The sequence below is a fragment of the Dysidea avara genome, chromosome 5 (genome assembly GCF_963678975.1).
Source record: "Dysidea avara chromosome 5, odDysAvar1.4, whole genome shotgun sequence".
NCBI classification, from domain to species: domain Eukaryota; kingdom Metazoa; phylum Porifera; class Demospongiae; order Dictyoceratida; family Dysideidae; genus Dysidea; species Dysidea avara.
This window is the reverse complement of record NC_089276.1, coordinates 18158880-18171765: the sequence shown is the minus strand read 5'-3', so window position 1 is coordinate 18171765 and position 12886 is coordinate 18158880. Positions and strand designations below refer to the sequence as shown.

The 12886-nt window shown below is 40.2% G+C and overlaps 1 long non-coding RNA gene across 1 annotated transcript; it reads right to left on the bottom strand.

The window, feature by feature from the left end:
- Positions 1–11928: 11928 nt before the first annotated feature.
- On the bottom strand, positions 11929–12668 carry LOC136255871 (uncharacterized). Its single transcript, XR_010701165.1, has 3 exons — positions 12435–12668; positions 12181–12386; positions 11929–12117 (listed from the first exon to the last, which is right to left on the bottom strand). It is a non-coding gene; the product is annotated as an uncharacterized lncRNA (long non-coding RNA).
- Positions 12669–12886: the final 218 nt, after the last annotated feature.

The following is a 12886-nucleotide window of genomic DNA, read 5'->3' as shown; positions in this document are numbered from 1 at the left end:
CACATTTTAAGTCTAGCCCCTCTGTAGGAGGGGGGATGATAGCTAGGCCTGGTTCAGTCGGGGGACAGGTAAATTGGTAGCTACATCAGTAGCACTCAGTGTGAGCTACATTGGTAGCACTCAAACATCAGCTACGTCGGTAGCACTCATACATCAGCTACGTCGGTAGCACTCAAACATCAGCTACATCGGTAACTCTCAAACATCAGCTATGTCAGTAGCACTCAAACATCAGCTACATCGGTAGCACTTAAACATCAGCTACGTTGGTAGCACTCAAACATCAGCTACGTCAGCAGCACTCAAAAATCAGCTACGTTCAACTTGGTAGCACTCAAACATCAGCTACGTTCAACTTGGTAGCACTCACCCACGAGCTACATTTGTAACACTCAAACATAAGCGACATTGGTAGTACTCACCCATGCGCTACGTCAGTAGCACTCACACAGGAGATATGTCAATAGTACTCAAACACGAGCTATGTCAATAGTACTCAAACATGAGCTACGTCAGTAGTACTCAAACCTGAGTTACATCGGTAGCACTCAGTATGTCATCAACACCCAGACGTGAGCTGTCAGCAGCACTTAATATGTCATTAACAACCACACATGAGCTGTCAGTAACACTCAGACATGAGCTACATCAATTGTAGCCAAACATGAGCTAAGTTAGTAGCACTCAAATGAGGTAAGTTGGTACTCACGCATGAGCTACATCTCACAATGTGATCATGAGCCGCGTTGGTAGCACTCACACATGAGCTACATCGGTAGCACTCACACACGAGCTATGTCAGTAGTACTCAAACCTGAGTTACATCAGTAGCACTCAATATGTAATTAACACCCAGACATAAGCTGTCAGTAGCACTCAATATGTCATTAACACCCAGACATGAGCTGTCAGTAGCACCCAGACATGAGCTACATCAGTAGTAGCCACTACATTAGTACCATTCAAATGCGGTAAGTTGGTACTCAAACTTGAGCTACATCTCACAATGTGACCCATGTTGATAGCACTCACACAGGAGCTACATCAGCAGCACTCACACGTGAGCCATGTCAATAGTACTCAAACATGAGCTAGGTCAGTAGTACTCAAACCTGAGTTAAGTCGGTAGCACTCAATTATGTCATTAACACCCAGACATGAGCTGTCAGTAGCACCCAGACATGAGCTACATCAGTAGTAGCCAGGCATGAGCTAAGTTCGTAGCACTCAAATGAGGTAAGTTGGTACTCAAACATGAGCTACATCTCACAACGTGAGTCATGTTGGTAGCACTCACACATGAGCTACACCGGTAGCACTCAATCATGAGCTATGTTGGTAGCACTCAGTCAAACACTAGCTATGCCGCAAACACGAGCTATGTTAGTAGCACTTAAACATGAGCTACATATACGTTGGTAGTACCCAAACCTGAGTTAAATCGGTAGTACTCAATATGTCAGTAACACCCAGACATGAGCTACATCAGTAGTAACCAGATGAGCTACTATAGTACCCAGAAATGAGCTATGTTGCTAGCACACAAATAAGGTAAGTTGGTACTCAAATATGAGCTACATCTCACAGTATGAGCTGTGTCAGTAGCATGTAAACATGAGCTATGTCAGTAGCACTCAAACTGATTTACTATACGTTGTTAGCACTCAGACATGAGCTACATTGGTAGTACCCAGACATGAGCTACATCGATAGTACCCAGACATGAGCTATGTCAGTAGCCCCCATACATGAGCTATGTTGGTAGCACTCAAATGTGGTAAATTTAAAGGCATTCACACACAAGCTATGTTGGTAGCACTCAAACATGAGTTACAACAGTAGAAAAATATATTGGTAGCACTCAGACACAAACCACATCGATAGCACTCAAACATGAGCTACGTCAGAAATACCCAAACCTGAGTTACATTGGTAGCACTCAATATGTCAGTAACACCCAGACATGAGCTGTCAGTAGCACTCAGACATGAGCTACAACAGTAGTAGTCAGACATGAGCGATGTTGGTAGCACTCAAATGATGTAGGTTGGTACTCAAACATGAGGTACATCTCACAATGTGAGCCATGTCGGTAGCACTCACACATGAGCTATGTCAGTAACACTCAAACATGAGCTACGTTGGTAGCACTCACGTATGAGCTACATCGGCAACACTCAAACATGAGTTAAGCTGGTAACACTCAAACATGAGCTACGTCAGCAGCACTCAAACATGAACTACATTGGTAGTACCCAAATCTGAGTTATATTGGTAGCATTCAATATGTCAGTATCACCCAGACATGAGCTGTCAGTAGCACTCAGACATGAACTATATACACCACTAGTAGCCAGACACGAGCTACTACAGCACCCAGAAATGAACTGTGTTGGTAGCACCCAAATGAGGTAAGTTGGTACTCAAACACATGAGCTACATCTCACAATATGAGCTATGTCGGTAACACTTAAACATGAGCTATGTCAGTAGCACTTAAACATGAGCTATGTCAGTAGCACTCAAACTGAACTACTATACGTCGGTAGCACTCACGATCAGGCATGAGCTACATTGTTAGTACCCAGACATGAGCTACATTGGTAGCACCCATATATGAGCTACGATAGCTACATCAGTAGCACTCATAATAAATGTGGTAAGTTAAAAGCTTTCACACATGAGCTATGTCGGTAGCATTCAAACATGATTTACAACAGTAGAACTCAAACATAAATATATTGGTAGCACTCAAACATGATCTACATCAGTAGCACTCAAACACAAGCTACATTGTAAGCACTCAAAAGTGAACTATATTGGTAACACTCAAACATGAGCTACATCAGTAGCACTCAACAGAGGTGAGTTGGTAGCATTCAAACATGAGCTATGTCAGTAGCACTCAAACATGAGCTACAAAAATCAGTAGCACTCAATATCAGACATGAGCTATGTTGGTAGCACACAAACACAAGCAGTCAGTAACACTCAAACATTAGTTATGTCAGTAGCACTGAGACATGAGCTATGTTGGTAGCACTCAAACATGAACTATATCAGTAGCACTCAGACATGAGCTATGCTGGTAGCACTCAAAAGAGGTAAGTTGGTAACATGAGCTACTGTGCTCAGACATGATCATGAGCTATGTTGGTGGCACTCAAACATGAGCTATGTCAATAGCACTCAAACATGAGCTACGTCAGTAGCACGCAAACATGAGCTATGAACATCAGTAGTACTCAATTTCAGACATGAGTTATGTTTGTAGCACTCAAGCATGAGCTATATCAGTAGCACTCAGATATGAGCTACGTTAGTAGCACTCAAAAGAGGTAAGCTGGTAACATGAGCTACATCAGTAGCACTCAGACACGAGCTATGTTGGTAGCACTCAAACATGATCTATATATGTCGGGATAGTACTCAACACAGGCTATGTCAGTAGCACTCAAACATTAGCTATACCAGTAGCATTATTCAGATATGATCATGAGCCATGTTGGTAGCACTCACACATGCTTGACGTCAGTACATGAGCTACTTCGCTAATACTCAAACATTTACTATGTTGGTAGCACTCAGACATTTACCCAGACAGGAGCTAAGTCAATAGCACACAGACATGAGCTATATATGTCTGTAGCACTCAAATGAGGTAAGTTGGTAGCACTCAAACATGAGCTACATCAGTAGCACACAGACATGAGTTACATCAGTAGCACCCAGACATGAGCTACGTTAGTAGCAGCCATACATGAGCAATGTCAGTAGCACTCAGATGAGGTAAATTGGCAGCACTCAAGCATGAGTGATGTCATACGTCAGTATAGCACTCACACACGAGCTATACAGTACTGAAATTTTTGGACCTTTACTATAGCAGCACAATATTTGGACCTTTACTAAAGGTCCACTTTTGGTCAAAAAGAACCCCCCTTTCAAAATCCCTGGCTACGGGCTTGAGCTGTAGGTTGAAGACCAAAAAAAAAAAGGTCATCACCTACTAACAATTGCTACCCCTCACCATAGATACCCTCAGTTTCGTGCTACATACTGTACTTACTAATAAATGGGTGTGGCTGAGCGTATGTTTGTAATGCAATAAGTGGGCGTGGCTCACGAAAGAGCTGCGCGATAGCGTTTATAAGTTTCCACGTCGTCAAACGAACAATTTCGTTTCTCACGTGGTCCAATCTGGGTCAGACCCGTAAACCGGGTCAGACCGAGGGTCAGACCCGGATGACCAGGAGAAAATGTGACCCGGATGACCCGACCCGGTTTCAACGTTGACCTGGGTGCATCAATTCCAGTAAAATTTTTCAGTGGCGGATCTAGAGGGGTTTCTGGGGTTTCGACAGAAACTCCCTTTTAAATTTAGCTCAGTGGCACATAAACATTGTTGCACTGACAATTTGTCATAGCAAACAACTATATACCACTGTGTTTCAGTAGTATGCATGCATAACTGACACCATTTATAGGTATTAAACCCTCAGCAACACTTCACTTTTCATCTCTCGCTGCATTAAAAACGATCGAGATACTCTAATAGAGCAGTCATGTAACTACTCTAATAGAGCAATCAAAGCTACAGATTGCAGTCACCATCTTCGCCCAATAGTTAGCAATAGTGTTTGTTTAAAGCATTGGATTTATTGCAATTAGTAATTAAAAATAGCCTAAGATCCGATCTCAGAACTTCTAAAGTCTCAAAATTTTCTGGAGAAATGTCATCAGATGCCTTATTCAGCTATACCAACTTTCAGAAACCCCCTTTTAAAAATCCTAGATCCGCCACTGAAAATTAAGGGGGCATCTCCAAACTGATTTTGGTACGCTTAACGTCATAATGACGCTAACTTCAGACCCCTCCCCCCCTCCTTAACGTCACACTATGAAAACAATGCATTGGTAATAGAAGCACAAAACGTTATATTCTTTACCTGAAAACATATTCTATAAACAGTATAGCTGTTTAATCACGTCACTCACTCTGTTCTATAGCTGTTTACACTATAACTGCTTTAATAAAAATTAATAACGTCATGGGCTGAACCCCCTCCCCCCTTAACGTCATAAGCGTACCAAAATCAGTTTGGAGATGCCCCCTAATGTTATAGCCATGTTGGTATCACAGTACAGTCACACATCAGCTACCTGACTATTAATCACAGTGAATGTGACCTCTTGTCATCTGACAAGGCCGGAGGAGACGGTCCGGTTGGTCAGGCCTGAGCCGGACCAATAATCTGGAGTTGAACCAACTAACTGACCAGCTCGAACTACATTACTCTCATGCAATCTTTGGACGATCACATCTACATGCAGCTACGTACATTTTACAGATGTAATTGAAAAGCATGCCACGAGTAGTTGCCTAGTTTCTCAGCCTAACTAAAGCACAGAACTACACGTATAGTACCTCCAATTACCTTACAGTATAGCATAGCATTCGTATCGTTTTGTACAGAAATGATTGTGGGTTCTACGTACAGTATCACGTGTGCTGACAGTTGGCATTTATCACGTGTAAGGCAGGTGCCTTCTTTGATTCTAAACCAGCACACTTATATCACAATTCAATCTTCATAAAATAATCATTAGCATTTTCCTTGGCTTGTCTCTCTTGGCTTCTTTTACTGGGCGAAAGGCTGGCAGTGACAAACCAGCGAAGGGCTGGCAGTGACAAACCAGATGACTCATTCCGTGGCAAGAAGCTGTACACCCATACATTACATGGTGGCCATCTGGATGAGATGTTGAGTAGAAATCACTCCTCTTCAACTACCCACTCGTCCTGTCGAGATACTGAGCAAACTCTCAGTCTCACCCACATCACGCCATTTTCGAATACTGATTGGTCTCGTGACTGTCCACCAGTATATTTAATTTACTATACGTGATGATCCGTTCACTTCATACAAACCAGTATAGTAGTATACTGTATTTTTGTAGCTGTGTAGCTTTTTAATGTAGCTGTGTGAATTCACTGTATAGCAATTATATCCTAGCTAAAGGGGGCCATGCTGCATGGGTTCCCTGTGAAATTTGGTTGCAAGTTGCTACAGCTAGTTTTACTTTAAAATTTAGCATCAATTTAAAATTTTAAGGCATTTTCAAGCCTTTAAATTGCAAAAATTCTGCAGTTCCTGGGGGTTGCACTCCCAGACCCCCCTTGAACTTCTAATTGCTAGCTATAACTAAATGAACCATACAGCAAGTTTCATGCTCTGTCCCCTGGGTATGTCAGGTCTACAATAATTTTATACATAGTATAGAAAGTCTGAAGAACAAGATAGACTTGAGCATATTTATATAGCTAGCTAGCAGTGAAATATCACTAAAATTGCATATCTGAGTGTCTAATTTTCAAAAATTTCCTGTGGAGGCATGCCCCCAGAATGCTTGTGCTTCGCACACTGTGCAACAGCTCCTCTCTCATTGGTATGTATATAGTAGCAATTTCAACATTATAGTCAATGGCCTGACCAATTCAATTTTCTCTCCTCCGGCCCTGCATCACACAGTTACACGACAGCTACATTGCATGCATCAGCTGTAGTTGAGGCGATTGCTACGTCAACAACACTGTACAGTCATTATATTGCTAGCTTCTGACTACATCAGTGGTAAAAATAGAATTTAAAAATGACACAGCCATAGTACTGCTATACAGTATTACCATGCACTGTAGCCACAGTCACACATCAGCTATATTGTTAGCACAGAAACATGTCAGAGGCAGAGGTGTCAGCAGCGCAGCCACACAACAGCTATATCATTACCTAACTGCATCATGATCAGCTACAGTGGACAGGACAGCTACACCAGTAGCACTGTGCAGTCACATACCAGGTATATTGTTACATCTGACCGCATCAATTGTAGTAGATGTGACACCTGGCTATGCCATAATCCTACACCCACACATCAGAGATATTGCTAACACTTGACGCAATCAGGTGCAGCGGAAGCTCGAGCGGAAGTGTCAGGAATTTCAATAGCACAGTTACATACTGAAAACACCTGATGAATTAGTTGCAGATGTAACAGCCATACCAGGATAGGACTATTTTGATACTCCTGACCATCTCATGATTGTGGCTACATATCAGTTGTATTAGTAGTACCTGCACCATTGACAGATCTTACAGATAGTAACAGCACAGGACAGTCATGAGCATTAAACCTGATTCCATCACTATTGTTCAGTATCAGTCATAGTGGGTGAGACAGCCATGTCAGTAGTGAAGTACAGTTGCACATTACAGGACCATAGCAATCGCATGAGGTTGGGCTTAGGTCTCTGCATACTTAGCATGCTCAGCCATGTACTCTAAAGACTCCTCTTCATCTACCTAATCATAAAGGCATAGTGCCTGCATCATGCAGCTATAACAGTAGCACCTGACAGCATCATTTGCAGTATATTTGACGGCTACACAGTGGTAGCACAGTACATTATAGATGCGTATCAGCTATACATGATAGCATCGATGGCAGTAGACATAACGGCTACTCAGTTGATTATACAGTGGCATATCAGTTATTGCACTTAACTGAATGACGGGACAGCTACATTTGTAGCATTGTACAGTTACACATCAGCTAATCACTACCACTAAACGACAGGACATGCAGCTGCTGCATGCGGCCACAGTTTAAGCACACTTCAGCTGCACTGCACTGAGAGCTTATGACTGCACCTGCTAAGCGACCAACACAGTGGAGTCAGACATCAACTTGATCATTAGCACCCGACTACATTATTTGCCCCAGCTAGATGTGGCAGCGATGTTCAGTAGCACATGCATGTACAGTACACACATATCAGCTAAATCGATAGCTGATAATCAAGATGACCAGCTACTACTACAGCTCACTTGCTGGGAACACCTTGACTAGAACTGCTAGCAATAAAAAAAACATACTGGCATATTCGATATCCAGCGACTCAGGATGTGACAGATGAGCAGCACACTACAACAGCTATGGTGACTACTGAACAAAACAATTGAGTGAGGATAGATCTGGTAGCACTACTTCAGGCAACAAGACAAAGTCGTACTAAGCTATTTGAGCATTACCACATGCCAGCTGTATCACACACTGGCTTATCGAAATCACACCAGGCATGTTTAACACAGGTGCCTACACTATGAATAGAGATGTGAGATTGCTCTAAACAGTATCAGATTAGTGACACATAGACACGTCAGACTGAGCTGCGCCTCAACTCTCTGGATATGGGGAACACATCAATTATGGTTGTGTCAAGAGTGCACAAGTAGCTGAGCCAATATTACTCACTATGACTGCACTGTGAGCTGAGGACATAGTGCAGCTGCAAATCAGCTAGGTCAGCACGTGAGCACGTGACCGCAATGCTAAAATCCAACAGGCCGTGTAGCCACTAAAACGCACTTGCATCCACATGTATATTATAGATTTACAAGTTACAGCTATCGCTACCAATACTGCCAACTTTGCAACATACTAGCTGGTGACACACTTATAGCAGTCTTAGCATGTGCGTAAATCAAAACTATATATGACCATAAAACTTCAATCAAACAAAGGCCAAGCCGGGTACTAGCTATACTGTAGTGTCACGCAGCTAAGTATCAATGAAACTGGCGTAGTCTGACAGTTGACTGCTTGCCAGATCAGGGCATGGCACTGATACAACATCACTCACTTAACGTTTTGAAATATGTTCCTTTCTATGCCGGCCAGTATCAACAACCATTATGATTATGATTGTGATTATGATTACTGAAAACACAGTTACAAACTGATATGTTCAGGTAAGGAAAAACATTACAAATCACATAGATAAGAGTCAGTTATAATTTATCTAAAAATACTTGTAGAGATTGGGATTCTATTGTGTCAGTTGGTCCAATCGCAGATAGATTTGGGGTAATAGCTGAATTTATAATGATCTGTTCTAGCAAACGGAATCTCAAAATGGAAGGGGTGGTGGTGGTGGGTGGGATATGTGGTGTTAGTGAAGTAATTTGGGACTGTTAAGCATAGGCGGATCTAGGAGACACTGTCAGGGGGGGCCAAGGGGGGGGCAAGAAGTTTTAGTACACAACAGTGTTTATTCTACTATGAGCTATGGGGAAATTCTAGAACACAAGTTTCAAATTCCTAACATCGACACAATAGATCTTGAAACATTTAAGAACGCTGTAAGTAATATAATATAATGTGTGATTGTAATGCTCATTAGCGTGTTGCCCCTAGTGGGCTTGGCTAATTAACAATAATAATAATAATAAAGTTGTATTCATTTGCATAACCTTATTCAGCATATAGCTGGATGAATGATGGACATACAGTTTGTAAAACTGTAGTTGGAGAAATTTTTAAAAATCAGACCTCCCAGGTTTGAATTTCAGAGCATTTTTGATAACATTTAGCTAAAAAAGTGTATGCTTTACAATGCATACAAAGATTGGTTAGCCTATCTGAGATAACCTGTTTGATGGTAAAGTGTATACCAAATCAAAATAAGGAGTAGCTAGCATTGCTACGATTTGTAAATTGATGACATCAGAATTGCGACTGTTCTATTAGAGTAGTGACTGCTCTATTAGAGTACCTCGATCTTTGCACAAAAATTCAAATTTATTTGCCTCACTTTTTTTACGGTGTACAGTTTAACTATAAATGTTAACTACATTTATAAGTGTTGTCTTCTATTTGCCTATTGGCTTTCTCTTCTTCTAAATACAGTGTGAGTGCATGATTCTAATTTTGGTATACATATAGTACTGTAGGTCCAAGGGGGGCCAGAGAAAGGCCAGGGGGGGGCACAGCACCCCTTGGCCCCCCCTCAGATCCGCCTATGCTGTTAAGACTGATGAGGAGTAAACAATGTTGTAGAAGACTTTTAATCTAGTCACATATCGTCGGTTTTGAAGTGATGGCCATTGTAGATCTGCTAACATAGATGTAACACTACTGTTATATCGGTAGTCTGACTTGACCCAACGAGCAGCACGTCGTTGTACCATTTCTATACTTTGTATCTCCTTCTGCAAGTAGGGGTCCCATACAGCCGATCCATACTCCAACAGTGGTCTCACTATACTGGTGTAGGCTAAACATTTAGTTTCTGCAGAACATCTATAAAGGTTACGTTTAACAAAGTTTAGCATCCTTGTTAGCTGTTTGCAGCTCCTAATCGTGCTGCTGGCATGGTTCACATGGAGGTGGCCAGGTAGCCATGAAAAGGCAGGCAGGCAGGCACACGTGCTAAAGCTTAACAGCGCCTATCAAAGGCGACAAGACTTCATCTGGGCGACAGGAAAACCAAGATAATCACTTTGTCAAGGTTTAAATTTCTCCAACTAGCTACTTAATAGAACCCCCTGCTATCCCACTATGGGCTTTCTTTGGGGCTATGGAACTCTCGCCCAAATAGGCTCGAGTTAGCTGCAGGGGCCAAAAATCCTACATCGAGCCATACAGATTACAACAAAGGCTCGAAAACGCAATAGCAGCTATGCACCTGTCACCAACCTACGCTGAGAGAGGATCACGTGATGAAACAACCTGACCACCTGCCAAAAAGTATACAATGTCGATACCACCAACATCTATTGTTATTAATAAATACAGAGAAAAAGGCATTATGCCTGTGAGTCCTGCTCATTACAATAAACAATTACATTAAGAATAAAAGTTATCAATCAAAATTTTAAAATTGTCAGTAGAATTAGACGACACTACCAAATGTAATTCGATGGATATTTAATACCACCAACAACCACAATACGTGATTCAATAAATTGTGCTAAACGTCATAAATAAATAATAATTAATGTTTGAGAAAACTACATTAATTATTATTCAGAATCATAAATGGAAAACTAATGGTGGGCCATTTATGATTCAATGAATACAAAATGGACAATCAAAGATTATCCATTTTGTATTCTGATTTAATAAATTAGCCAAATTTAGTTTAATTTAATAATTAAACTAAATTTGGGTAACTGACTTGAAAAATGTATTTATTGAAATACATTTTTCAACTCATGGTATTAAATAGCCATTTATTAAATCAATGAATACAAAAATTGACACTTTGTATCAATTTTTGTATTCTGAATCCACAAATTGATAATTTAAATTATCAATTTGTGGATTCAATGAATACAAAATGGACAATCAAAGATTATCCATTTTGTATTCAGGTTTTATTAATTTAGAATTAGTATAAAGAACAACAGATGGAGACTAGAGATAACGAATAATCTAAAATTAAGCAAAATTAAATTGTGCAAATTAAATAGAAATTTAATATGCGATATAAGTTTTTGCAATTAATATTTTGGATAGAAGCGAGACATTGTAAAGTTGGAAGTTATTTGGGATGAAGGAGTCTTTTAGAATATTAAAAAAAGGAATCATCTTAGTATAAAGGGGGTTTTGGAAAATAAAAAAGAAAGTAATGGAGAATGAAATTTTTAAATTAATTTTGTCATCGATAGTGAAGAGTACTGTGAAGGAAAGTTATGAAATTTGTTGTTTTGGCAGATAGTGATATCGTACCTTTAGTATTAGGGATTTGCAAGAAGTTTTTGGCAAAAAGAGATTTGTAATGAGATTGAATGTGAGATTTAAAGTCAAAAATCCCGATATCAAGTGATCTAGTTATGGGTAATTTGAATCTATGTGTCCATGTAGGGGAGGAATGAACCGGTGGTTGTGACAAAAACCTCGGATGACCTATAATTAGGGGTGAAAGGCCAATCGAACTTGAAAGTAGCTGGTTTTCTACAAAAGTCAACTTAAAAGTATTATTATTTTTTATTTTGGTTTGTTTTTGTGCTTTTCCGGTAATTTCTCAATCTGGGGTGGGAGATATTGTTAGTTGAGAATCCTTGGGCCAACCTTGTGATGGTATTGGCCCAAGGATTCTCAAACAATATGCTAACATTCTTGCTAAGCCATTGCACCATTTGTTTACAATCAGTTTAAATAGTTGCTCCATACCTTATGAATGGCGCATACACACGATTGTTCCTGTACATAAATCTGGTGACAAGACTCAAGTTACTAACTATCGTCCAATTTCTCTACTCTGTATAACATCTAAGGTATTAGAACAACTAGTTTACAACAAAACCATTTCTTACATTTCAAGTTTTCTCTCACCTCAGCAGTTTGGCTTCTTAAAAAATCGATCCACAGTGCAACAGTTGCTTCTCATGTTGAACACCATACATAGTACTAATGACCAAACTGATGTAGTCTATCTTGACTTCAAAAAGGCTTTTGACAGTGTCCCCCACAAGGAACTGTTATTCAAACTTTGATCACTTGGAATTTCTGGCAAGCTTTGGTCATGGTTTGAATCATACCTACTTAATCGTTATCAGTGTGTGAAGATTAACAACTCTTTGTCTCACCTTCTCCCAGTTCTATCCGGAATCCCACAGGGAAGTATACTTGGCCCACTTCTATTTCTCATATATGTTAATGATATTCCGGACATCATTAAATTTTGTCTATTGTTTCTATTTGCAGATGACACCAAATGCATCAAAACTATCTCCTCACCACTAGATTCACTTAAACTTCAAGAAGACTTAAATAATTTAAACTTTTGGAGTACCCACTGGAATCTTCTATTCGGTCTATCAAAAATATTTCTGCTATCTTTTAAAAGGAAATCTCCAACATCTTATAATATCGGCACCTCCCAGATTTCATGTGTTGATACATACAAAGATCTATGAATTATGTTATCAAGCGACCTGTCATGGGATGTTCACTATAACCACATTATCTCCAAATCCTATCAGGTACTTGGACTTCTAAGAAGATCTTTCTCCCTACAAAATTATGTCCAAGCCAAATC